The sequence below is a fragment of the Pteropus medius genome, unplaced genomic scaffold (genome assembly GCF_902729225.1).
Source record: "Pteropus medius unplaced genomic scaffold, Ma_sr-lr_union100, whole genome shotgun sequence".
NCBI lineage: Eukaryota > Metazoa > Chordata > Mammalia > Chiroptera > Pteropodidae > Pteropus > Pteropus medius.
In genome coordinates this window covers 3,552,788-3,577,321 of record NW_024352947.1, presented here as the reverse complement: position 1 = coordinate 3,577,321, position 24,534 = coordinate 3,552,788, and the positions used below count along the sequence as shown (strand labels likewise).

Here is a 24,534-nt window from a genome sequence, read left to right as displayed (position 1 = left end):
GGTTACCTCCTTGACCTCCAGCCCCTGGGCGGAGATGCACCGTGGCTGACCTAGTGGGCATTTCCTTCTCATGGGAGTTTCCAGCAGTCCTCTGTCCCCTGTGATGATGAGAAATAACCCTTTAATTCTGTAGAGCACTTTTCAGCTACAGAGCGGTTTCGGGCGTGGTCCCAGTAAAATGTTACTTTTCCTACATGCGTGGGGGCATGGTCGCCCCGTAACTTCTCACGGCTCCTCGGCTGAACCAGTGCTGCCCAGCCCCACGCAAGCTGCCACAGAAGTATGCGGTGCGTGTGTGAAATGTTTACAGTCGTCAGCTGAAGACCAAGTTCTAGAAACATGCAGTGCTCAGCTCTGGCTTACAAAATTCCAAGTTTCACAGATGGAGCAAGGCTTCCCTTAGCAAGACAAAATTATTACACATATAAATCGTGTCTGTGCTCCTTTGACATGCCGCCCCCTCCCCCCAACTGTCTCTAAAACTTTAAGGGAAAAGTGCTGACGGGAAGGGCGGCTCGCCGCCTGTACGGTGGCTTCCGACACTGTAACCTCCCGCCGGCCTGTGGCCCAGCAGCTGCCCCACCATCGTGACTTTGTGTATACAGTCCTCTTTCTGGTCCTGTGTTTCTCCTCTGAGCTGCGGCTTCACAGTGGGGTCTCTCCCGCCCCCCGCACCTCCCCTGATCCAAAGCCCTCGGCTGCCCCATCGTGTGGGCCGCAGACCCCACCTCGCTGCTGCTCTTCAGCCTAAGGGGAGAGGGGCTGTCACCTCGCCTCCGCCAGGCCCACCAGCGCCGCCCACCCAGGGGCAGTGGAGTACGAGAGACTCCTAACCCAAAGTCTCCGCCCGGCCTATTCTTTCTCTAGAATGTGGGGAAGAAATTAGCAAAGGGAGGAATACTGGTAATATTTCCAACATTTTGATTTGCCCGGAAGCGGTACTGAGGTGATCAGTCAGGAAGGCAGAGTCCCCCGAGTGCTCCCTCGGCCCTGTGGGGACACAGCAAGCAGGCGCCACCTGTGAGCCGGGAAGCGGGCTCTCCGACACACGGGGTCTGCAGGAGCCTGCCCTTGGACTTCCCTGTCTCCAGAGCCATGAGAAGTACACGTCTGCTCATCATGAGCCACTCGGTCCGTGGTGCTCTGTCAGAGCGGCCAGAGGGACCGAGATCTCTGCCTTCAAAGATGGTGTCAAGACAGAGGAACCTAGTAGGTTAGCGATGCACGGGAAACACCTGGAAAGGTGCACACCTGCATTTAGAGAGAAAGTGAAAGCAGACTCTGGCGGGCCCCGAAACCAGTATTAGATGACAAGTATTTGCTACAACGAAAGCGTTTTCCGCGGGGTTCCTGTGTGCAGCAGGCGTCCCCCGTGCACGGAAGCTGTATGCTGACTTTCGCTTTTCCTTCGACTCACCACATCTGCAAAGCCTGTGAAGCCTGCCGCATCCACGCAAAGGCGCAGAGGTGGAAACGGGACCCAGGGAAGGGGTCGCCAGCCCCCCCCCAGCCCCACTGGCCCCTCCAAACTGGGGCCCCGGCTGCCCCCCGCCTCCTACCAAGCCCCTCTGGTTGCCACTGCCCCGAGTCACTCCACGTCCGTCTGCATCCACACCTGCGCTGCCCCTCCCCTGGGGAACACGCCTAGTCGGCTGGTCAGGGAGGGCCGTACGCGGACTGTGCCACTTACAGGACAATCGTCACAACCACTTTCATTTGACACAAGAATCAACTGATCCCTCTGGCCGCTCCTGAAGCCCCAGTCCCTCAGCGTCCCTCTGTCCCTCCTCCTGCCTCCAGATCCAGCGCTCATGCCCACCTCCACCCCCGCCCCCGAGCCGCGGCCCCAGCGAAGCAGTGACGTGTCTGTGCGAGCCCCGTCCTCAGGGCTGACCCGGCTCTCTCCCTGGTTCTCTGAGCCCAGCCCCGTGTCAGCCCAGACTCCCCGCAGAAGCGTCCACTCCATCACTGTCCCTGGGCTGCCCTCGCTCTCCCGTCTTCATCCTTTTCCTGGTTGATGGTCCAGGCTGCCCCACATCAACGGATGAACCAGCTGCCCCCTTTGCATATTCTAGGGTGTTTCTAAAAGTCTCAGCGTCTTCCCAGCTCTTCCCCGAGAACGGCGTCACTGTGGGCGCCCGACATCCAGCCCAAAGTCCCTGCGTGTCCATCAAGGAGCCTGCTGTCTGGGCTCTCAACTTCTGGGCGCTCTCTCTACTCAATGATCGCACAGAGCAGTGCTGTCCGATCAAAAACATACTGTCCCCCATTCCGACCCACGCCTGAAGGCTCCTCTCCCACACGCCACCTTCACCCTGGCGCTAAAAGCGGCACTCTCTGTGTCCAGGGCACCTTAGACTCGACGACGCTCTGGCTGCCGGCCACCCTCCAAGGGGTTGCAAGTCTAGAATTTAAAGGGCAGGGGCGGGCAGTAGGAGCTCAGGTTTGGCCGTGGTTTAGGGTTTGAAGAATGGGTCTTAGAGGAGCCACCCCTGAAGTGTCCATGTTGAGTCCTTATCACCAGGGATTTGGGAAGGGCGACCTCCTGGGGGTGATGTGTTTCCTACAGGAACCTAAGTCCACCGTGCAGGGAACGAGAGCAAGCCCGCACCCCTCAGGAAGCACCCGGAGCAGCCCATGTGACGATGACGCGCCTACAACAGCGCTGCCCGCTGCTTCTCTGGATGCGCACAGAGCAGTTAACAGGTGGCCGATCTCAGATTTCCCTTCATTCGGTCCACTCACCAGCCATTTTCAAATTCAACATCTATTAAAACCTTCCTAACACTCTTTTACCAACCGAAGCTCTTACTCTATAGAAATATTACGTGAAGATTTTTCCAAAAACAAATGCCTGAGATGACACACAAGTACATAATCTTCATTTAACCGGTAACTCAAAGGTGGCAGTGTACGTGTGGCGATGCTCCCAGGTCGATCTGTTGTGAAGGCGACCCAGTGGCTCTTAACCCTTTAAACCTCATCGCCCATCTTCCTTCCTAAAACTGAACCTTCCTCTTGAAACACTTGGCCAAGTAGAAAATTCTCTCTGTGGGCTTTCTGCGACGGAAAATCCTTTCACATTTAAAGGTCAAACCACGGTCAGTCATTTATAACCAAGGGGACACGAAGCCTCGAACCATCCGAGCAGCTTGCACTGAACGCGTCCATCACGATCCCCTACTTCTATACCCAACTGTACTAGCTCGCATTTGCTGCTGTGGCAAATTGCTGCAGAGTCACTTAAAACATGGCAAATACATCTTCGCACAGTTCTGGAGAGCGGAAGTCTAAAAAGGGTTGGACGGCTGCCTTCCTTCTCGAGACTCCAAGGAAGAGTCTGATGGCTCCCGGCCCCTCCTCCGCCTCAAAGCCAGCAGCGCGGCACCCACCAGTCTCCCTCTGACCTCTGCTTCTGCCGTCACATTTTCCCTAACTCTGGCCTCCCGCCTCCCTCGTATGAGGAGCCTTGTCATTGCGCTGGATCTACACAAATGACCCAGGACAACCCACCCCCATCTCGAGGTCCTCGACTTAATCACATCTGCAAATTCACTGGCCTTGTAACATTCACAGGGTCCACAGATTAGGATGTGGATTTTTTTTTTTGAGGGGGGGATTATTCTCTGCCCATCATACCAACCTTATAAACTCATCTCTGCAGACTACCTAAGACTAATCTTCCAAAGTCCCAATTAAAACTCCATTATATAGCCTCACCAATCGAAGTTTTATATTTACATTATGTACTTCAACATCAGATGAGAACAGTTAAGAACGTGAATTATTTTTCTAAACTATACGCTATTTTTTCAATTTCTTAGTAATACGCCGTTATTTGCTAAAACTAGTGTGGATTTTACTAGTTTTAGGGATTCTAATGATAAAATATGAGCTCATATACACACTTGAGTCGCTTATTTCTTTAAAATCATGTGGCTTTTTGGTTGCTTCTTACTTCTTACCTCTTAGTGACAAATCTGAACTAGTACTAGACTGAACAAAAAAATTATTTCCCGTCATGAATGTTTTCAGAAGGAATGGAACAGTCCAGGGGAAGAAATGGCTATTCCTCTTCACATCACTATCTGACTTGGAAATACATCTAAAATTCTGACTAAAGCAATGGGAAGAAAGGCTCTGCTTATTCTCACACACACCTACCAGGACGGCAGCTTTCTCTATTTACATCTAAGAAAAACCAGTCTGAGAATAACCATGTGCATATTGCCCAAACACCAAGGCCACAACTCCATAAATGCACACATGCCAAGCACAGATGGCAGGCACATCTCTGGAGGGAGCTAATCCCAAGCAATTTGGGATCAGGAGAAGGAGTAACTTCGGTGAGTATCGTGTCTTCCATCTATTTACAGCAATTTCCAGCATTCTCTGGAAGACAGAAATAGCAGACGCAGCCATGATCCTACCTCTAAATTTGAAGGTTTGCTGAGCACAGGTCTCAGCTGAGGCCAGCAGATGCCAAGTGAGTGGCACACGGACCAGTAATGTGAGCCAGCATTCCCAGGGGAACCGAGGCAGGACTACTGTCTTTCTAAAGTGATCTAGAGTGTTTTCTCTATTTTAAATAATGAGAAGAATGTCTTAGGTAAAAACCACTGGAGATCTCAATTTTCTATTAAGGCTCATTTTAAAACCACACCCAAGGCCACTGGAGTAGGAGGAACACGGGAAGAGAAACCCTGGATGGGCCCAGACACCAAGAGGGACATCAGGCGGTCACCAGGTCACGTCTGAGAATGTGTGACATCCAGCAAGTTTCACTGTGCCCCTCGCGTGAATGCCACTTTCTGCTTATTGATATCTCTGGGCTGAAAAGAAAAAAATGGGTCCTGGCGCATCTGGTATTAGGACTAAACCTCCATCCGCAAAGGGTGTTCGAAGAGCACACGCTTCCCATGACACCTGTCACACTGTGCCGCTCCATGGGAACAAAACCGTTCACAGTTTCCATCCTGACTCCGCTAGACTATAAAATCAGATGACTCATCACAGGTAAGTAACCAAGTTAGGGGGAAAAAAAAAAAACAGCAGCGAAGGACGGCCGAGCAGTGCATCTCCAGCCCGGGCCTGAACCGGAAATGGAAGTGTGGGGCAGGCTTGCTGCTACAAACACGCTCGACAGAAACTGAGCCCGCAGGATGGAGGCCGGTTAGGACGTCATTCCCTGGTCCAGATGCTGGTCCAGGTGCTACTGGGAAGCAACGGCAGACATCTTCCCAGAGCAGCCCCTCCCGCAGGGGCTCCGCGTTCCTGGGCCAGCAGCCCACACACCTTTCACAAGCTCAGATGGAGACTCACGCTGACCGCGCCAGCAGCCTGACGGCAGCAGAGCTCTGGGCCACAACGAGCCCCGGCGCTGTGACGTGAGGGCTGGAGGTCCGCTTACACGCAGGCACGGGCCACTCACAGCCCTCCCGCCCCAGGGTTAACTTGCACAGTCATCAGCGCTATCTAATTAAAAAGCATACTTTCCACTGCTCCCGGCCAGCCTGGCTCCACTGCATCTGCAGAGGGAAGACCCTAGGTCCTCACACACTCGAAACGCACTGCCTGTGACCTCCACGCCCAGCATCGCTGAGAAGCAGGGGCACCGCAGGAAGTGAATTCCCCGGCAGCCCTGGCTGGGTCAGCTCACCGACGTGCTCACGCGCCCCCTTGAGTCGGCACCCCTCCTTTCTTTCCCACCAAGACACCGACTCAGCAAAATCAAGGTAACAGATGAGGGTGAAGCAAGGATGAGTTCAGAACACAGACGGGTTTAAAAAGATCGTGGTCCCTGAGATGGGAAGCTGTGTTCCCCCAAAAGCCTTATGTCGGAGCCCTAACCCTCAGCCCCCAGAATGTGACTCTACTTGGAGCCTTTAAAGAGAAAATTAAAGTAAAAGGAAGTCAGTAGTGTGGGCCCCAGTCCAAGCTGCCTTATAGGATTAGGACACGCACACGCAGAGCAGGTGTCGAGGCAGCGGGAAGACAGCTGTCCGCGAGGCGAGGCGAGGCCTCTGCGGGAAGCAAACGCCCAGCACCTGACCTTGGACTTCCAGCCTCCAGACCGTGAGACAATACGCGTCCGTTGCGTAAGTCGCCTCGTCGGTGGGGCTGTTACGCGGCCCCCGCAGACCAACAGGAAGGAACAGAGCGCGCCGTAGCCTGGGGTGTCAGGAGCTGCCTGACACAGCGGTTTCCCCGGTGTCTCTCCCCTGGAGGATCCTCACACTGACCAACTGAAATCGAGCATTGGAGCGTCTCACTACGAATGCTCTTGGTTCTTGGTTTTAGGAAAGCCATCTGATTACACGCACACGCACGCGTGCACGCACACATGCACATGCACACGCGCGTGCACACGCACGCACACTCACACACACACACACTGTTCCGACCGTACCCTGCAGGCTGCTACTCCATCTCGTCGCCTCCCTCTCCCCCTCCAGCTCCCAGGAACAGCAGAAAAGAAATCAACACTTACTGAGCAAGGCGAAAACTGGATCTATGGAAACGGGAAGGGACTCGGAGAGGTTAAAGCAACTTTTCCAACAGCGGAAGCAGGAATGGAACCCAGATATTTCTGGCTGCAAAAACACATTTTCACACCAAGCCCGGTTTCTGCCCTGCAGCTGGGATGGTGGAGTGTTTTACAAAGTGTTTCTATGAGGGAGGAAAAAAGCCACTGCGAACACCATGCTGATACCCCGAGGGATCAACTTTCAATTGGCATTACTTAGACGCTGTCTACTAGGTAAGCCTGCAGAGAAACTGAAATTTCACTTCGAATTTTGCAAATCATACTGAAAACGAACATAAATGACAATAACGCCCTCGAGAAGTCTTTACTGAAAGATAACGAACTGCCTCCTTTAACATGCGGGATAGCGAACGTGCAAGGCAAGGCGAGTCCCGTGGTTTCCCGTCATCATTCACCGCTTGGGGGTGCAGCTCCGATGACAAGGGTATTCTGGGCTCTCAGGGGGAGCCAGCCCTGCCCAAGGGGGCCACGGTGAGACCAGCAGTCAACTTCACCTTATAATGAGCCCCAAATCAGCTCTTCATTTCATTTTCTTCCCTGGGGGCTGAAAAGAGAAAGCGCATGCAGGAAGTGCCTGAGCAAACGCGAATCACAGTCCCTGAGCAGTGGCACCGGAACGGCAAGGAGCTGGTGGGGGTGGGGGTGGGGGTGACTGGGGTGGGGGTGACACGAGCGAAGCACCACCAGGGACGGTGTGTGGGCCACGAGCAACCCCCCGCTGCTCTGTCTGCTACCCAAACGCTCGCTCGGTGCACGAAGAAAAGCGACCACCAGCTTCGTGCCCGTGGAGAGCCAGGCCCACCCACTCCCGCCGCTGGCTGTCAGAATCACGGACGTGCCCTAAAACGCTGGGCTTTCTCGAACGTGCCGCTCAGTGTCTCCACCCTCCGCTCTTGGTGTCGCGGCTTTGCTTACACAGCCTGATTGTGCTCCTACTGCTTATAAAATTCGAAGGAACATCAGACGCCAGAAAAAGAAAGGATGACTGGACGAAAGCAGAGGAGCCAGCTTCCTACAGATGAGTTTGATTCGGAACAAGCAGGGTAAAGTGACGATGGAAGGAACACGATACAGGATTATAATTCCACATGACAACAGGGCAGTGCATGAAAGCAGCACTGACAAGTTAACACGAAGTGCACTCGCAATAACGATTTTCATACTGCATTTCCAGACCATGGAAACGGCGCCTTAGTTCACTGATGGCTCCTGCAAAAGACCTTCGTTTTAAAGCAAGATAGGGCGCATGCTGGCATATAAACACACACACGCACACACATGCACGCACGCACGCACACACGGTCATGGGAGGACAGAATGAGTTAACACGTGAAAACTGCTTACTCCGAAGTGTCGAACGTCAGGTACTATTTTAATCAATTAATGCTGGTCAGCACCCGATCATAGCAAACCAAGATTCGAGCTGGTGACCTCCCAGACACAAACAGTGTGTGACCAGGACTGGAGACTTCTAAGGAAGCCTCTAAGGAAGCCTTCACCCCCCACTTCTTTCTCTATCCAAACTTCATAGTGACCTTGGAGCTGCTCGCTGCTCCTTCAGGGAGGTCCTGACAACTCCTGCCTCCAGTGAAAGGAAAGGGAGTTCAGGGAGGGGCAGCTGCAGGGCGAGAAGGAACCCCGGTTTTTCAGGGTGAAGGCCGCGTCAGCCCTAACACAGCTCCTCCTACTGACCACACGACCAACCAAGGGAGCCTCTGCCAAGTGCAGGTTTCCAGGCAGAGCCAATAAAACCGCCTTTCAGTTTAGATGGGTCGTTGGGGTGTCACACGGTGAGACGTGTGGAACGCAGACCTTGTGGGCAAGATATATGTAACATGTATCGCGCACATAAATTCATCAAGACATTTCTAAACTGTCATGAGATGAGGAATTTTATTTAGCAACTAACTCCAAGCACATACATACCTACACAGACGTGTGTGTAAGTGTATAGGTGTGCATATGTACCTATGCGTGTGTGTGTATACACGTATGTGTACATACGTATACACACATACGCATAAAGGAAGGGACCTCTCAGGGTCCAGCTTGTCCCTTTATAACTGGCAGTTCCTCCGTGAAGTGTGGGCCTCGGGTGTCCACACGGAGGACTACGGAGCAAAAATGTGGGACACCCTGGACGGAAGCAAAAGTAGACACATCAGGTCTGTGGCTCAGAACCTTTGTTGACGTTCTTTCCCTCCGCTGAAGGCAGAAAAAAACAATGGGCAGAAACGGTGGAAAACTCTGATTATGCTGTATTATGAGACAGGCTTTCAAAATCGTGCTTAGAAAGTCAGGTTTTAAAACCAGAGAACTGACATCCAACCACTAAACCTGAATCAGAAGGGCTCGGTTCTCAAGAGTCTGTCCCCAAAGCAGGGTGACCCTCACACACCACTCTACGACCATGGCTCCCAAATGCGGGGCCCAGCCCTGACTCTCCTGCCAGAGCGGCCATGCAACCCCAGCCACGCGCCCCAGGATTGCACGTACATGCCAGCCTAGAAGCCACCGGCCCACAAGTCATCCGCCCCCCGCCATGTCCCTCACGTATAGATACAACCACAGCTCCAGTCGCACAAACGCAAAACCTCCGATGGACAGTTTTCCCCGACCCTCAGTGTCCAGGCACAGGATGGACTCGACACAGGGCATTCGCGACTGCCTCAGGGCAGTGGAGATCCCAGCTGATATGACACTCAAACGTGCGCTAGACCCACGCAAGTCGACGAGTGGAGACAGGCTGAGGCAAGGGCACCCGTTTGAAGCGGGTTATGTAAAAAGGGGGCAGCGGGCTGACCAACGCAGTGACCTCATGGTGAACCCGGCCGAGTTTGCAGCAGCCTCTCCACGTCCCCACCACTGCCACACCCTCCCCCCACGGGCCCATGCTGCTCTTCCTGGTCCCACGGGGTCACACAGGTCAGGGCAGCATCCGCTGATAAACCAGAACATGAGCTACATGTGTCATTTTAATTCTCATAACATTAAAAAACAGAAAAAGGTGAAGTTGCTTTTAACCATACTTTTATATAATCTGGTCTGCCCAAAGTATTATCATTTCCAATGGAACACTTTTTGAGGCGACCCTTGGTTGACCTCACAGATTGCAAGGACCTTGTCATCTTACAATCCCTTAGTTCTTATTTTTTACGCCTACAGCACCTGGTCTTCCTAGGTGGTCTCCCATCCAAGTACTAGCCAGGCCCCACCTTGCTTGGCTTCTGAGATCAGAGGGATCGGGCTTGTTCAGGGCAGCAGGGCCGTAGAGTGGAACGCTCTTAATGGGACGTTTTGCACTCCGTGTGGCGCCCTGGCTCTAAGACCCGCTGTATCACACGCGGGCACATCAGTTCCCGGAGGTCTCCTGGGGCCCTGCCCGCACTCGCCACCTGCACCGCGGACACTGTCCGCCACAAGTACGCGCCAGTTAAAAGTGCCAGGACCTTCCTTCACCCTCGGCCTGGCGCCCCCCTCCACCCCGCCGTCATCCCGGTAATCCTGTCCGCCCGCCCAGCGTCCATGCGGCGCAGGGGACACAGCTACAATGGCCCCTCGCGGAGGCCACGCGGCCGGGCGGGCACGGGGCGCGGGGCGCGGGGCGCCGGGCGCGGGGCGCGGGGGGCGGGGCGCCGATGTGAACCGGAGGCGAAGGCCAGCCCCGACCCACCACCAAAATAAACACCTGTCTCCAAATACGCCTCGCGCTTGCAGCAGGCAGCTCCGAAGGCAAAGACGACACCCCAGAGACCCTCCGACCCGCCCCTGCCGGTGGCCTGTGGGTGGAAACACTGAAAAGCCAGCTGCCCGGTGCCGCCAGTCACGCCTCGCGCCTCCCGTCTCCGCTCCTTGGTCATAGGAGTCCCCTCACCTGACCCTGCCCCGCCATGCGCTCTCCTCCCAAGCAGGGCAGCCCACCCCCACCCGTGGGAAGTCGGGGTCCCCAACTCCAGACCTGCAGAGTTGCGGGTGGCCGCGTGCCATCGCGGGGCCCTCGGGTCGGGGGCTCCAGCTCTGCTCAGGTCGGCATGCCAGAGAAAAACATGAAACATGCAAAAGTAAAATGTTCCTGCAAATGTAGGGTGTGGAACCACATCCCAGGGGCTTCACTGGACAGACACGATGTCCTTAACGGTGGGTGACGAGTGTCTAATAATAAGGGAGCAGCGAACACAGTTAGAAATTGAGGGTGAGAATAAGGGAAAATGGTTACTAACATCATGCCATTCTCTACGGGCATTTCAATTTCAAGTACAAGTTTTTAAGAAAAACGTCCTATGAAAAGCAATGGTCAGGGAAAACTGTGGCAGCCTGACCCCGCCTGGCCACTGCCTGCTCTGGCCAGTTCGCTCATGACCGCCCCGCACCTCAAGGACTCTCCACTGGCATGTTTTCTGGTAGCTTGCCAACCAATCAATGCTCTTCCTTATCTCTGTGGCTGCGTAGGAGTGACAAGACTGTATAAAACCCCCCTTATGTCACAGTCGGGGCTCAGCCTTTGGATAGGAATCCGCCGAGCCAGTGCCAGCATCTGATAATCACCGGGCATCGATAATAAACGCTGCCTCCTGCTCACAGCCTCCGCGTCCCGTCTCTCTGTTCGAGAATCCCGCAACAAAACCAGTATTAAAGTGAAAAATAATAAAGCTAAACATGTTCCTTGAGAAATGGCCTAATAAAAATAAGCTCAAGTAAATAACTCTGAAAATACATCATTAAAAAAATGTCCAAACACTTGCCTCACAGTATTTTATAGAGGAAAAAAAGATGGACTTTGCCAGAATATCGAAGGAAATTATTTACTCCCAATAATTCACTTAGGTTTTTAAAAACTGTGAAAGGCAATAAAGAGCATCATCGAGGATTTTTCTTGGGAAATACTTCTCTTTTACATTAAGTGTTGCATAAACATTCCTGATTTTTGGACGACTTGCAGCCATCTGGATGACAGACATTAATGATTACGTCCAGCACAAAAGTCCACTCTGTACCCATCATACAAGCTCTAACTATCCCACTTACTCTGCCTGATTTGAAATACTAGAGACAAATAATTTTAACAATTATTAAATCCCTTAAAAAGTAAATGTATGGATCAGTACACATGAGAAAATTACCCTTTCGAAATCTCTCCCCTCAAATTCTATTACAAAATGTCTGAGTGCTTTTCTTTATTCTCCCCGCCGCCCCCACCACTTTCCCTTATCACAAAATACAGCCGAGTTACCAGAAAACGATCCATAACTGTGATAAGCTGCAATTTACCACATAGATTTTCCTAGGGCCTAGTATACAGTCACCAAGACTCCTCCAGAGCAACTTACAGAGAGCAGACTTTAATTCCATTATTAAAACTTAGCAGCTCCAGATCATCATGTCCTGAAGAGCCATTTGCCCCCATCCATCATCAAACTTCTCTTACTTCAATAAGCTCCTTTGAGAAGAGGGCGCTTTTCCTGGACCTGCTACAGTCATGCCACACTTTTAAGAGATACGAGAGATTTTGTTGCCATTACCACGTCTCTGTTGTATTTTTTCTCTAGTGGCTCCCCTAGGAGCGGGTTGGAGGAAAAGGTCAGTTAAAGGCAATTATACAGGGAGATTCTAAAAACAGTAACAGGAAACACATTTTATACATTAAACCCCAGAAAACAGTCAGTGAAACCCCTTAAGCACAAAGTAAAAATGGAGTTCGGTGAACAAGAATTCATTCAAGCGTTTTCTTCAACCATAACAGAGCAGGGCCTTTCTTAAATTCCCACGCCCAAACCCATTTTGTTTTTTGTGTTTCTTTTTTTTTCTTTTATTTATGCCTACAGTACCTGGTCTTCCTAGGTGGTCTCCCATCCAAGAACTAACCAGGCCCGACCCTGCTTAGCTTCCAAGATCGACATCAGGCTTGTTCAGGATGGCACGGCCATAGACAGTGGATTGTGGCTCCACTGAGGCATGAACCCAGGACTTTCTGCATGTAAAGCAGACGTGCTCACCGCGACACTATGGAACCACGTCTTCCAAACCCATTTTGCAGAACTCGGGGTGATTATAATCGCAACAGAAATATAGAGTAGATAAGACTACATTAAGAAATGAAAGGTTTAATTTTTAATCTCTACGAATAGAGAACATCCATCCACTAGAAAAAATGTGTAAATGGCAGAATGAAACAGAGAATCTATTTCCACGAACAGCCACATTGGCAAGGGACAGTGGACAGCCAACATAACCTAATCTGTCACAATAATGTTTCAACAGTACATAGGTAACAATAGCACTTGCAACTGTTCTGAAGCCAGGTCCAAGGGTTATGACCTATAAAACTAGTATATTTGCCAAGGCACAAATTTTGCCAACAGCCCAGCCTCTGCACGTTTGATTTTTCAGGCATTCAGGCAGGACTCCGGAAGAGCTAGCACGTCACTATGGGCAATTTAGAAACAACCACGCCTCAGGTAAGTTAACGTGATGTTCTCTACCTGCCTGCCAGACGTGGAGGTGTCTGTGGGAGAATACGGACTATTACACATGTGGGAAAGACATCATCCAGACCTCTACAATTTTTCTTACATAATGCCCAGCTTTCAATAATAAAACACCACAGATGTCAGAAAATGAGACCAAATGTCTGAAAACCAAGAGGAAAAACAAGACAACAGAAATCTACATGTGATACAAACATTGGAATTATCTATTACAAAACCGCTACAATAAGTATCTTTGAAAATGGATAAAAAGAGGAAGAATATCACAAGAGAACTTGAATCTAGAAAATGAATGAAATGCAAATCTTATCACAAAAAAATAAAATGTGAAAATTTAAGAATTCGGTACAGGCATACTCTGTTTTATTGCTCTTCACGGATACTGCATTTTCATCAATATCGAGGCAAAACCAAGATTACTACTTGCTGAAGGTTCAGATTATGGTTAGCATTTTTTAGCAATAATACATTTTTATTTCTAATTATTATTATAATAATAATATATTTTTAATTAAGGTATGTACCCTGTTTATTTAGACATAACGCTACTGCGCACTTAACAGACTACTGTATAGTGTAAACATAACTTTTCTATGTACTGGGAAACCAAAAAAATTCACGTGAAAATTCGCTTTATTGTGACATTTGCTTTACTGCGGTGGTCTGGGTCTGAACCCACATCTTCGAGCTCTGCCTGCAGACGGGTTCACCGGCTGACTGGACATGGCAAAAGAGATCCGTGAACTGGTAGAAAGGTCAGGAAAAAATATCCAGATTTAAGTACAAAGAGAAAACGGAGTGAAAATACAGAAAAGAAAGTAGAAAGGACATGGCGAGAAGGAACAAGACACATATAACTGGAGTCTCAAAGCGAGGAAGCGGGAGAACGAGGCGGCGGCAACGTGTGAAGAAAGACTGGCCGAGAATTTTTCAAAATGGATGAAAAGTGTCAAGCCACAAATTCAAGATGCTTTACAAATCCCAAACAGGATAAACGGAATAAAAATGTCACCTTCAAAATTTGTTTAAATAATAACAAGGCTCACAGCTGCCCTTTCAATAGAAACAATGGAAGAAATGCTAAAAGAAAATGCACCACCAACTGCCAATCCTATATCAGACCAGGAGAAACACTGATGTTTTCAAACAAAAACAGAGCATTTATCGTTAGTAGATCCATATAAAAGAAGTCTTAAGGGAATTCTTCAGACAGCAGAAAGAAATATCCCAGGTGTCGGCATCGTGATGCGGGAAGAAAGGCATGAAAGGTACCAGACGGTGCAGCGAACAGGTAAATAAAAATGAACACTGACTGATAAAAGAACAATAATGAAGTTTTAGGGAGTTTAAATATATAGGGGGAATTAGAATATACGACCACAACAGCACAAAAAGCAGGAAGGAGTAAATGATGTTAAAGTGTTATGAGGTCCCCGCATTGTCCAGGAAAATATAAAAGTACTCGTTTAAGGTAGATCCTGATAAATTAAGGATACATATTATAATGTCCGGCATAAGCACTAAAAGAGTAACAGAGAATGTATAACTCGCAGTAGAGGCTTGTTAATAACTACTTGATTAATCTTTAAAAAGGCAAAATAATGGAAAAATAAAGAGGTACGAAGAACTTATGGAGCTAAAACTAAGATAACAGATTTAAACCCACACATGTTCAAGCTGCATGTGCACCAGGTAAGCAGGAAGCAGCAAGTCTCTTAGCAAACCGCAGCAAAACTCATACCTGATTAAATTACCTAAGTTTTCCCTGAAACTAACAGAAAGGATCGATAATCTGCCATCGCATCTTGTAGTTCATATTTACTGAGGTCCTGGCCAACACAACAAGGCAAGAACAAGAATTGGAAACTGGAAAGCAAAAAATAACATGGTTATTATGCACAAATGACATGACTGGGTACACAGAAGATCCAAAAACCATCTACAGATAAACTATTTAAATTAATAAGTGAACTTAGCAAGGCTGCTAGATACAAGATCGATGTGTAAATACATTCTAGGAATCAATTTTAAGGAATACCATTTATATTAGCATCAATAAACATCAAGTACCTAGGAATAAATCTGATCCATAAAAATGTGCAAAACTTCTTATAAAGAACAGTGTAATTACTGACAGAAAGTTAAGATACTTAAGTATAAACGGAAGGATAAACCAGGTTCGTAGACTGGAAGACTTAACATTTTGAAGGTGTCAGTTCTTCCAAAATTGATCTAGAGGTTCAATACCAACTCATTAAAAATTCTAGCAGTTTATCCTGTTTAAATTTACAAGCTAATTCCAAAATTTAAACTGAAATGAAAGGAGCCCAGAATAGCAAAAAAAAAATTTGAAGGATTAGAGTAAAGTTAGAGGACACCAACATATAACAGCATTAAACTAGAGCAATTTAAGTTATAGTATGGGATCAGAAAAGACAAATAGATCGAGGAAATAAAAGTCCGAAAGATACCCGTGCTTACGGTCCTAAATGTCAAAGTTAAAATAATAAAACTCTAGAATAACAGGGAGAACAGCTTCATGGCCTTTGTAAGCAACGGTTTCTTAAACTGGATAAGAAAAGCACCAACAATGAATGAAAAAATTCGATAAACCGATGCTCATCATAATGAAAACCTGCTGTTTAACAACAACAAGTAAAAGGGTGAAAAAGCAATGGTATTGGAGAAGATATTTGCAATAGAAGCATCTGACAAAAGGCTCGTACATACAATATATGAAACTCTGAACAAATAAGAAAAAGACAACTCTATTTTTAAAACAGGCTAATGCTCGAATAGGTCCTTCACAAGAGTACATCAAAATGACCATTAAAGATATGAAAAGGTGTCCAGTACCATGAGTCATCATGAAATGCAAATTAAAATCACAAAGAAATACATCATAATAATTTTTCCAGAAATAGTATGTACTAAGCATGGCTGGTGGGAGCATTAATTGGTACGACCACTTTGGAAAACTGGTTAGAAAGCTGAGCATATGTAAACTTCGATCAGCGATTCTACTCATGGGTCTTTTTCCAACAGAAATGTACACATACCTACATTCAGGTGATCATGCAATATTTAATATTTGAGAATACCAGCTTTATTCATAATAGTAAAAACTGGAAACAATCCAAGATCTATCAACAGAATGGCTAAATTGCGGTATAAAACGATGCGGGTAGAGAGCCCCGCATGCCACAGCTCCGCGTGCCACAGCCAGACGCATCTCACAGACACGGCACCAAGCAAAAGAAATTAAACACAGAGGAGCACATGTTGTATTACTCCATCACGTGACATGCAAAAACGGAAAGAACTATTCTCCTAGACATAAGTATGGTGGTAACCTCTGGAGAAGCAGGTAGCTACTGGGAGGGGTGTGGTGGAGGTTTCTCGGTGCACACAACACTCTCCACATGGATCAAAGTGGTAGTTAACACAGGCGTGTTCATGCTGCAAGGATCCATTACTTAAGATTTATGTGCTTTACTATACGCATATTACATATTATACTTCAATTTAAAAAATTATTTTAAATTTACTTAAGAAAAAATTTGACAGGAAAATAAGTCTATGAAAGGCGAATAAATTAGTCTTAGAAATAGCTGCTTGTGGGCAAAGACTGTCTTATGTATTTCATGCCCACGAAGGCAAGTAGAATGCCTTGCATATAACAGGATTTAGAAATGCTAAGAACATAATAAAAATAATATATAAATTTACATGTAATTTCAATTACTATGGATACCAATATGAGAGCGTTCAGCCAGCATTTCATCATCCTTGTTAATCTCCCCTTGGATAAAATGGAAAAATGTGGACCGGGTGATCGCAGATAATGCGGACCTGGTTTGACACAGACCAGGAAGGAAGATTCAGGTTAGCCATTGGGTTCTAGCCTCCGCCCTTTCCTGTTTAGGAGACTTACTAGTGACTCTACGGGAAATATTTTAAAATACAAAGAAGCAGCTTTAGGATAAGCCCACACACCCCACAAATACCTGACATACATCTTGGTTGGAAGCGAGACTATGCATACAGTCATAACATCACCTGTCAGTGGAAACGTCAGCCTAATAAATGGTCAACCCAATATTTATAGCACTCATAATATCTGGAGCAACTACGAAGTCGACTGTGTAGTTAAATAAAAATGAATGTCGCAAACATATTAATTCAGTGCCCAAATAAAAACAAAGCCTTACCTCCTATAATTTACAGTAGCCTTTCTTCTCTCCATGTCACTCATGTGGAAATTCGCTATGTTCTCAGTATTTCAATTTATAACACAGAAGAGTCTCATCAAAATACTTTGGCAGTAATTTTCTTCTGCCCATAAAAATTGGCTGAACGTATCTAACCATAAAAATAGACTCTATCCATAATATGGCCCCTTCTTGGAAGTTGTTCTGCTAAATTATGCAGAGTTCTTGCCTTCCTGATGGTCTGAACGAGCAGAGGGTGCCATTACTGGTTTTCTCTTATGCAAAGATCTGCAAGTCTTCCTCTTTGATTTATTCACCAGGCTCTGTTCTGGTCAGATTTTGGTTTACTCCATTATTTATAGTAGGTCAATGCATCATTGTTGTTAATGCTGGAATTTTAAAGTCCTTTCTGTGTTCTAAATCATCGGGTTATCTATATGCTTCCCCGCCTCTTATGGAACTCCGAGGTTCAGTCTGCCCATCTGTAGAGGGAAGTGGACAAATGATCTCTGTTATCCTACCGTAGGACCGCAGATGACACGGGTGATTCTGTGCTATCCTAACAGACCGCATGACACTGTGTGACTTCTGTACATCCTACTATGCAGGACCACATGACACAGGCGTGATTCTCTGTGCTATCCTACAATGTGACCGCATGACACGAAGTGTGATTCTGTGCTATCCTGTCATAGGATCGCATGACACAGGTGTCAGCCTCTGTGCCATCTCAATGTGATCGCATGGCCAGGCGTCATCTCTAAAAGGCCCCTATCAGACCGCATAACACAGGTGTGATCGGTGCCATCCTACCATGCGACCGCATGACATGGCGTGATCTCTGTGCCATCCTACCGTGTGACCACATGACACAGCGTGATCTCTGTGCCATCCTACTGTGTGATTGCATGACACAGTGTGACTAATGAAATCACTGGTGCCATTCTCAACTGACATTCAGCTCCCTGCTTTCCAGAGCATTATTTTTGTTTGTTATAACTTATGCCATGCTTCTTATTCTGCCAACCGTGTGAAATTGTCAAAATTTTGTTCTGCAGAAAATGTTCTTGGCAGGACATAAACTAGAAAATGTTTTACTAACAGTAGATATGGCAGTTTCTTCTCGCTCTACAATGAAAACGTTGGGCAGCTTTCTCCCCGTCTTCTCATTCGTGCTGAGTATTACCACCCTCCTCACTCTCCATCTCTGGACCGGCACCCATAAGCACTGCAGGCAGGTGAAAAGGGGGTAGAGTCCCAAGAGGAAGCCTCTAGATCATTTGGTCCAAGCTCTCTTTTCCCCTCACTGGATTCTCAAATCCTCTTTTGCATTTGTGCAAGAGAGATTTCATTTTCTAAGAAAGGAGTAAGAACTGGATAGGTGTGATTTGGTAAATTTGAGTCTGGGCCTATTCTAAAATTTAATTCTGGCACACGGAAAGGTAGAATCTTTGACCTTCTGCACACCTAGCAAAGGCTGGCAGCCCCAGGCATACCAGGCAAGACCAAGGAGACAGATGACAGGTCTGAATACTTCACCTAGCACATTACTGGTTGAAGAAAGTTCTTAGAATGTTCACAGTATATAAATTTGATTGACATTTGGTATACACATATACATACGTATACAATACATATCTACACACATTACATAAGATGTACTGTACTTTGCCCCTATTGATGGGGCAAAAGGTGATTAACTTTTATCTTAATTATGCATTTGATGCACGGTAAGCATGTGGTTTGGCAAATTTTGAGCATGTTTAAAGTTTTGAGCATAATCATCATCTCAAAAGCTGTTTCCTTTCAAGAAGTGTTGTGGGCAGTGACTGAGAGCAGATACATTTTTTGTTGTCAACTGCAGACATCCGTTGAAAGCTTTTACTTGTATGTCACTGGTATTAAATATGAAATGAATTTGGATTTGCACACTTAACTACAATATACATTTACCGCTTAGATTTTTTTTAATACAGCTTTGTGAGCTATAAATTGTAAATGCAGCATAGTGCCAATTTCATTAAAATGTAATTTGTATGGAGATTAAAATATTTCAGAAAGTGTACATTGCTTAATTCTCTATATTATTACTGAAATTTGTTTAGCCAGCTAAGCTATTTATCATAATAGGACAACCAAAGCACAGTTGCTATCAGCAGAATCATTTTCTTTCCTAAAATATTTCGACATGTTCCCTTGATCTGGCCTGTCAGGAAATTGTTTTAATATGTTCTTAGACTGTCCATTTGCTTAAAATTATTTATAAATACTTAAATGAATCTTGCAATCTTTTTGAGTCAGTAGCTGTGGGGAAAAAAAAAAACTCACTGGCAATATGAATTTCTCCCACTCGTCCTAATGCCATACACTTGTTCCAGCCCAGCTGGATTATTTAATCACCAGCGCCAGGCAGCATCCAAACAAGACACGCCCAGCTTGGAAGCAACGAAGCTCTAACCTTAATTGCTTACCAAAAGGTCTCCAGCAGAAAATGAAATTATGCAAAGCTAACCGAAAACCAAATGAAAATAATGTGTGCTCTCAAATTAGGTAAAGCAATAAGGAGCTGAGTACCTGCCGGAAGGGGGGACGCATCGATTTGTGGGCCCCGTCATGGCGGCAGGCGGAGGGCGGTGGCCTCCCTGCTGTCCTGTCCCTCGCCCCTGGCTCCATCAGCTGTCCCTCCGCCCCGTAACGTAGACCGTGGTCTCTCCCATCACACGCACAAAAAAAATCGAGAACTTTCCTTCCACCCTGCTTCCCTCTCAAGCAACCACGCCCGTGCCTCCCGCTCCTCGTCCACACGCGGGCTGAAGTCATCGCGGCCCGCGCTCCGCGTCCTGCCACCCGCTCGCGTCCCAGCCCGCGCAGCCTGCAGCCACCTCTCCGTCCCCTCGCGCGCCCAGAGCGCTCTGCGTGCTCCTTCTGTGAGATCGTCTCCTCCGTTTCCGGGCTTCGCTGTCACAGCAGTGGCACGTGGGCCCGTCCTCTCTCCCAAACACAAAATTCCCACTCCTAGCCTTCACCTTGCATTGGTTCCCTGGGGCGGCTGCAATACGGCCCCCCTTAAACAGCAGAAATACATCGTCTCGCCGTCTGGCGGCCCGAAGGCCGAGACCGGGGTGTCCGCAGGGCTGCTTCCCTCGGAGGCCGTGAGGCCGAGTCAGCCGGAGGCCTCCCTACTGCATCCGGGAGCCCTGGGCACTCCTGGGCTTGCAGACGCTCCGGTGCTGCCTGCACACTGTCCCCCCGGGCCTTCCAGCATCCTCCCTCTGTACGTGTCTGCGTCCAAGTGTCCCCTTTTCATCAGGACGCCAGTGATACTGGGTCAAGGCCCACCCTGATGACCTCATTTCAGTTTGATGACCTCTGTAAAGACCATATCTCCAAATAAGGTCACACTCTGCGGGACTGAGGGTCCAACATGTTTTTTTAGCGGGGCTGGGGAAGCGGGGGGAGGCACGAGTAAATCCATGACAAACTCAAAACCAGCCCACTGCCCGCCCCTAAAGCCTTCACTTGGGCCGTGTTCCTTCAAGTCTCCTAAGCTCATCTTCATCTTTCTCTTCTCCTTACATCCGTCTAATCAGTTACCAGCCCCACAAGCCCTTCCTCCACAGCGTGTCCTGAGCCTCTGCCTCCTCCCACCCCACAGGACCACGCAAGCCCAGGTGGGATCGTCCACCAGCTCCATGGTGACCGTCCGCTACCGGCTTCTTAGTGCCAGTCCCTCTCGTCTCTATATTCCAATTTATCTTAGCAACTGCTGCCACATTAACCCTCCTCTCAGACAGCTCTGACCCATTTCCCTCCCTGGAGATGGGGGGGGCGGGGGGAGAGGAGGCAAAGAGAAAAGAAAAAATAATAACTTCAAAGGCCCTTCTTACCTTCTGAATTAAGCATAAGTCCTGGTGGCCTCAAGGCCACTACCTCTCCCAGATCACCACAGCCCACACCCTCGGTCCCTCCCAGACACGTGTTTGCCGGCTGTCAGTCAGGGTGTAGCCCTCTCAAAGGGTTTCACAGACAGGCATTTAATGAAGCAACCAGGGACAGGCAGGGAGGGTGACAGGGTCCAACAGCGGTCCATCTGAGGTGACAAGGGAAGAGACAGTGTCCCCAGCGCCCAGTGAGAACAGGAATGCACTGAGCACAGATCTGGGCAGAGACGAGTAAAAATGCATCAGGGATGGAAAATGGAGGCCACCAACACACTCAGTCCCTTGTCCACCTGGGACTCTGTCCGCCCACCCTCCCTACGCAACTCATCAAAACCCTACCCATCTTAAAAGACAGATTAGTGATACTGAATAAATTTTTAAAGGTAAAAACGTGACTCTCAAATATAAGATGAACACGTGTCGCAGACTGTCCTGAAGTCACTGGTAAGGAAAGACCCGGTACAATGTTAGAGCAGGTGCAAAGGCAGAGAACGTAGGAAAGGTAAGCCCACGAGGAGAACCGAGACGCAGCGGCCCGCCCAGCAGGAGGCTGCTCGGCCTCCACGACCACGCTGTCACGCACGGCCTGCATGTCCTACGCTCCAGAATCTCTGCCGTCAGCTCTCCATGACGTACAGGTCAAACGGCTCAAAGACCAAGGAAAGGCGGAACTAACCCAAATGAGTGGCCAAATTCACAGTCTTTCACAACTTTCCTGACTATGGGAAGGGGGAGGAGGGAGAGAGGGAGGAAAGAGTCTTCGGCATCAGAAGGCCCTCAGACTCACCACCACCCTCGCCTACTCACAAAGTGCCCTGAGCAAGTCACTTCTCTCCACCGCTCGGTTTCCTGATCTGTATGAAAGCAGCTAGCTGCCTTGCGGGCCACACGCACTGCTCCAGGAACCTAACAAGTTGCGGTCATCCTGTCCGAGCTACGCAAATAGCAGCCAGAACACCTGAAGTTCCTTTGTTAGCTTTCACGGTAAAGTCAGGGAGTTAGACTTGAAGTTCCTTTTCAATCTGAAAATTCTGCGACTGTAAATGTCACCTCCTCCATGAAGGCCTGAACAATCCTAATGACCAGACCTGAATCCCTCCCTCCTAATGACCAGACCTGAATCCCTCCCTCCTCTCCTGTAAGTTATCCGCCTCCTATGCCCGCTCTGTATTAGAACATTGGCTTTCTCCTTATTCCCCATCCCACCCGCCGGAGATGAAATAAAGTCCTTGAGGGCAGAAACGAGTTGAGCGATATTTGAGTCCAGGCACCCAGCCTGGTGCTTGGCACATAACGAACAGTCAACGAATATTTCAGAATGAACTTAAAGAAAAGATGGATCAAAACCACTTCACACCTGTTAGAATGAGTAATGTCAAAAAGACAAGAAGTAACTGTTGGCGAGGGGTGGAGAAAAAGGAACCCTATGCACCGCTGGCGAGGATGTAAACTGGTGCAGCCACTATGGAAAACAGTATGGAGGTTCCTCAAAAAATCAAAAGTAGGACTCCCTGATGATCCAGCAATTCCACTTCTGGGTATTTATCTAAATGAAACAAAAACACTAACTCGAAAAGATCTCTGCACCCCCATGTTCACCGCAGCATTATTTACAACAGCCAAGATATGGAAACGACCTAAGTGTCCATTGATGGATGAATGGATAAAGAAAATGTGCTAAATACAATGGAATATTATTCGGCCATAAAAAAATAATAATGAAATCTTGCCATCTGCCTTGAGGGCATTATGCTAAGGGAGATAAGTCAGAGATAAATACTGTATGATCTCACGTATATCTGGAATCTAAAAACAAAATCGAGCTCAGAGAGAGAACAGACGGGTGGTCGCCAGGGCAGAAGGTGGGGGTGAGCAAAACCTACAAAAGTCCCAGTTCTAAAATAAATCAGTTATGAGGATGTAATGCGCAGCTTGGTGACTACGGCCAATAACACCGGGTTATGTATTTGAAAGCCGCTAGGGGAATAAATTTTAAAAGTTCTCCTCACAAGAAAAAAATATTTTGTAACTGTGATGATGGATGTTAAGTCGTTGTGGGGATCGTTCTGCAGTCTGTGCAAATGTTGAATCATTATGCTGTGCACCAGAAACTCACGGAATGTGTCGGCTACATCGCAGATGCGCACCTGCGCACCTGCGCACACGCGCCCGCACGAAAGCGGCCCCACGGGAAACAGACAGACGGCGCCGCAGAAGGAAGGGCCGAGACCACAGTTCTCTCCTCCCCTTCGCCAGTCCGTGAACGTGGGGCTGAGTCGGGCCCACCCGGCAGGCCTCTCTGGGCGGTGCGGTTCTGCGTAGCAGCAGCGGCACCTCCATACTCAGCAATGACACCCCATCTTCAGGAATGACGCCCCCTCTTTACTGTCACAAAGAGGACTACAGCACAACTGGATGCTTTAAGCTTCTTTGACAGCCATCAATCAAACAGCTCAGCTCAGCCTTTCACTTGCCTGTGACTCAGGAAGTAACGCTCCCCTGACATTCCAGTGAACCCACAAGCAGACCTCGCAAACGAACCACGACTCCCAACGCCGAGCGCAGGCCTCGAAGACAAATCACGTCAGGCGCACCCAGGACCAGAGGGGACGGAGGGGCCGTTCGAAGAGAACCAGGAGAGAGGTGAAGGGGCTTCGAGGATCAAACCCAGTGAGTCACCGTGCGCGTTTCTGCGGGGTGTTTCGAGTGCCGTTATCCCCCAACACGTTGCCCTCCGACAGGCGGGAAGACGAGTCCGGCCATGTGGACTCATCGCTGTGTCCCTGACACAGTTCTTTAAAACAGCGTCTGGTTTTTATGAAAAGGCACTTTTAAGTGCATTGTTACCCCTTATTCTGTTCTACCAAACTTCCACTGACCCAAAGATAACAGGAATGAAATTTTCAGAAACTGCAAGCGGACTCTGGGGGCATCTTCAGAGACCTGTGTGGCACGTTACCGAAGCTCTGATCCCTGTCCTCCATGCGGTCCTCCGTTCTGAATGCTGTCCTTGCTGTCATCGCTCATCCTCCACGAATCTAACCTGCTCTTCCAGCCATTTACTCCGCCTGACGGAGGCGGCGCCTTTGGTCCCCATCATGGCCACGGTCGTCACCGCCTCGCCTCCCGTCCCCTCTGCGATCACAGGGAGCACAGTCCCCACAGGACCACGAGCTCACCGCCCCCAAGTGGTCGTGGATGCGGGTCCGCTCCTCAGCACCTCGGCCCTCTGGGCGTCTCCGGCCTCCAAGACCCCTCCTCCAAACCCACACACCCACACACCTACACACAGACACACTCACAGACACACACACCCAACACACAGACACACATACACACCCCACACACAC

At 48.6% G+C, this 24,534-nt stretch overlaps 1 protein-coding gene and 1 pseudogene across 1 annotated transcript in view; both read right to left on the bottom strand.

The window, feature by feature from the left end:
* RYR2 (ryanodine receptor 2) overlaps positions 1–24,534 on the bottom strand; it is a 535,670-nt gene that overhangs the window by 501,574 nt on the left and 9,562 nt on the right. The gene's annotated exons all lie outside the window — the stretch shown is intronic.
* LOC120592706 (uncharacterized) lies at positions 9,704–9,821 on the bottom strand (annotated as a pseudogene).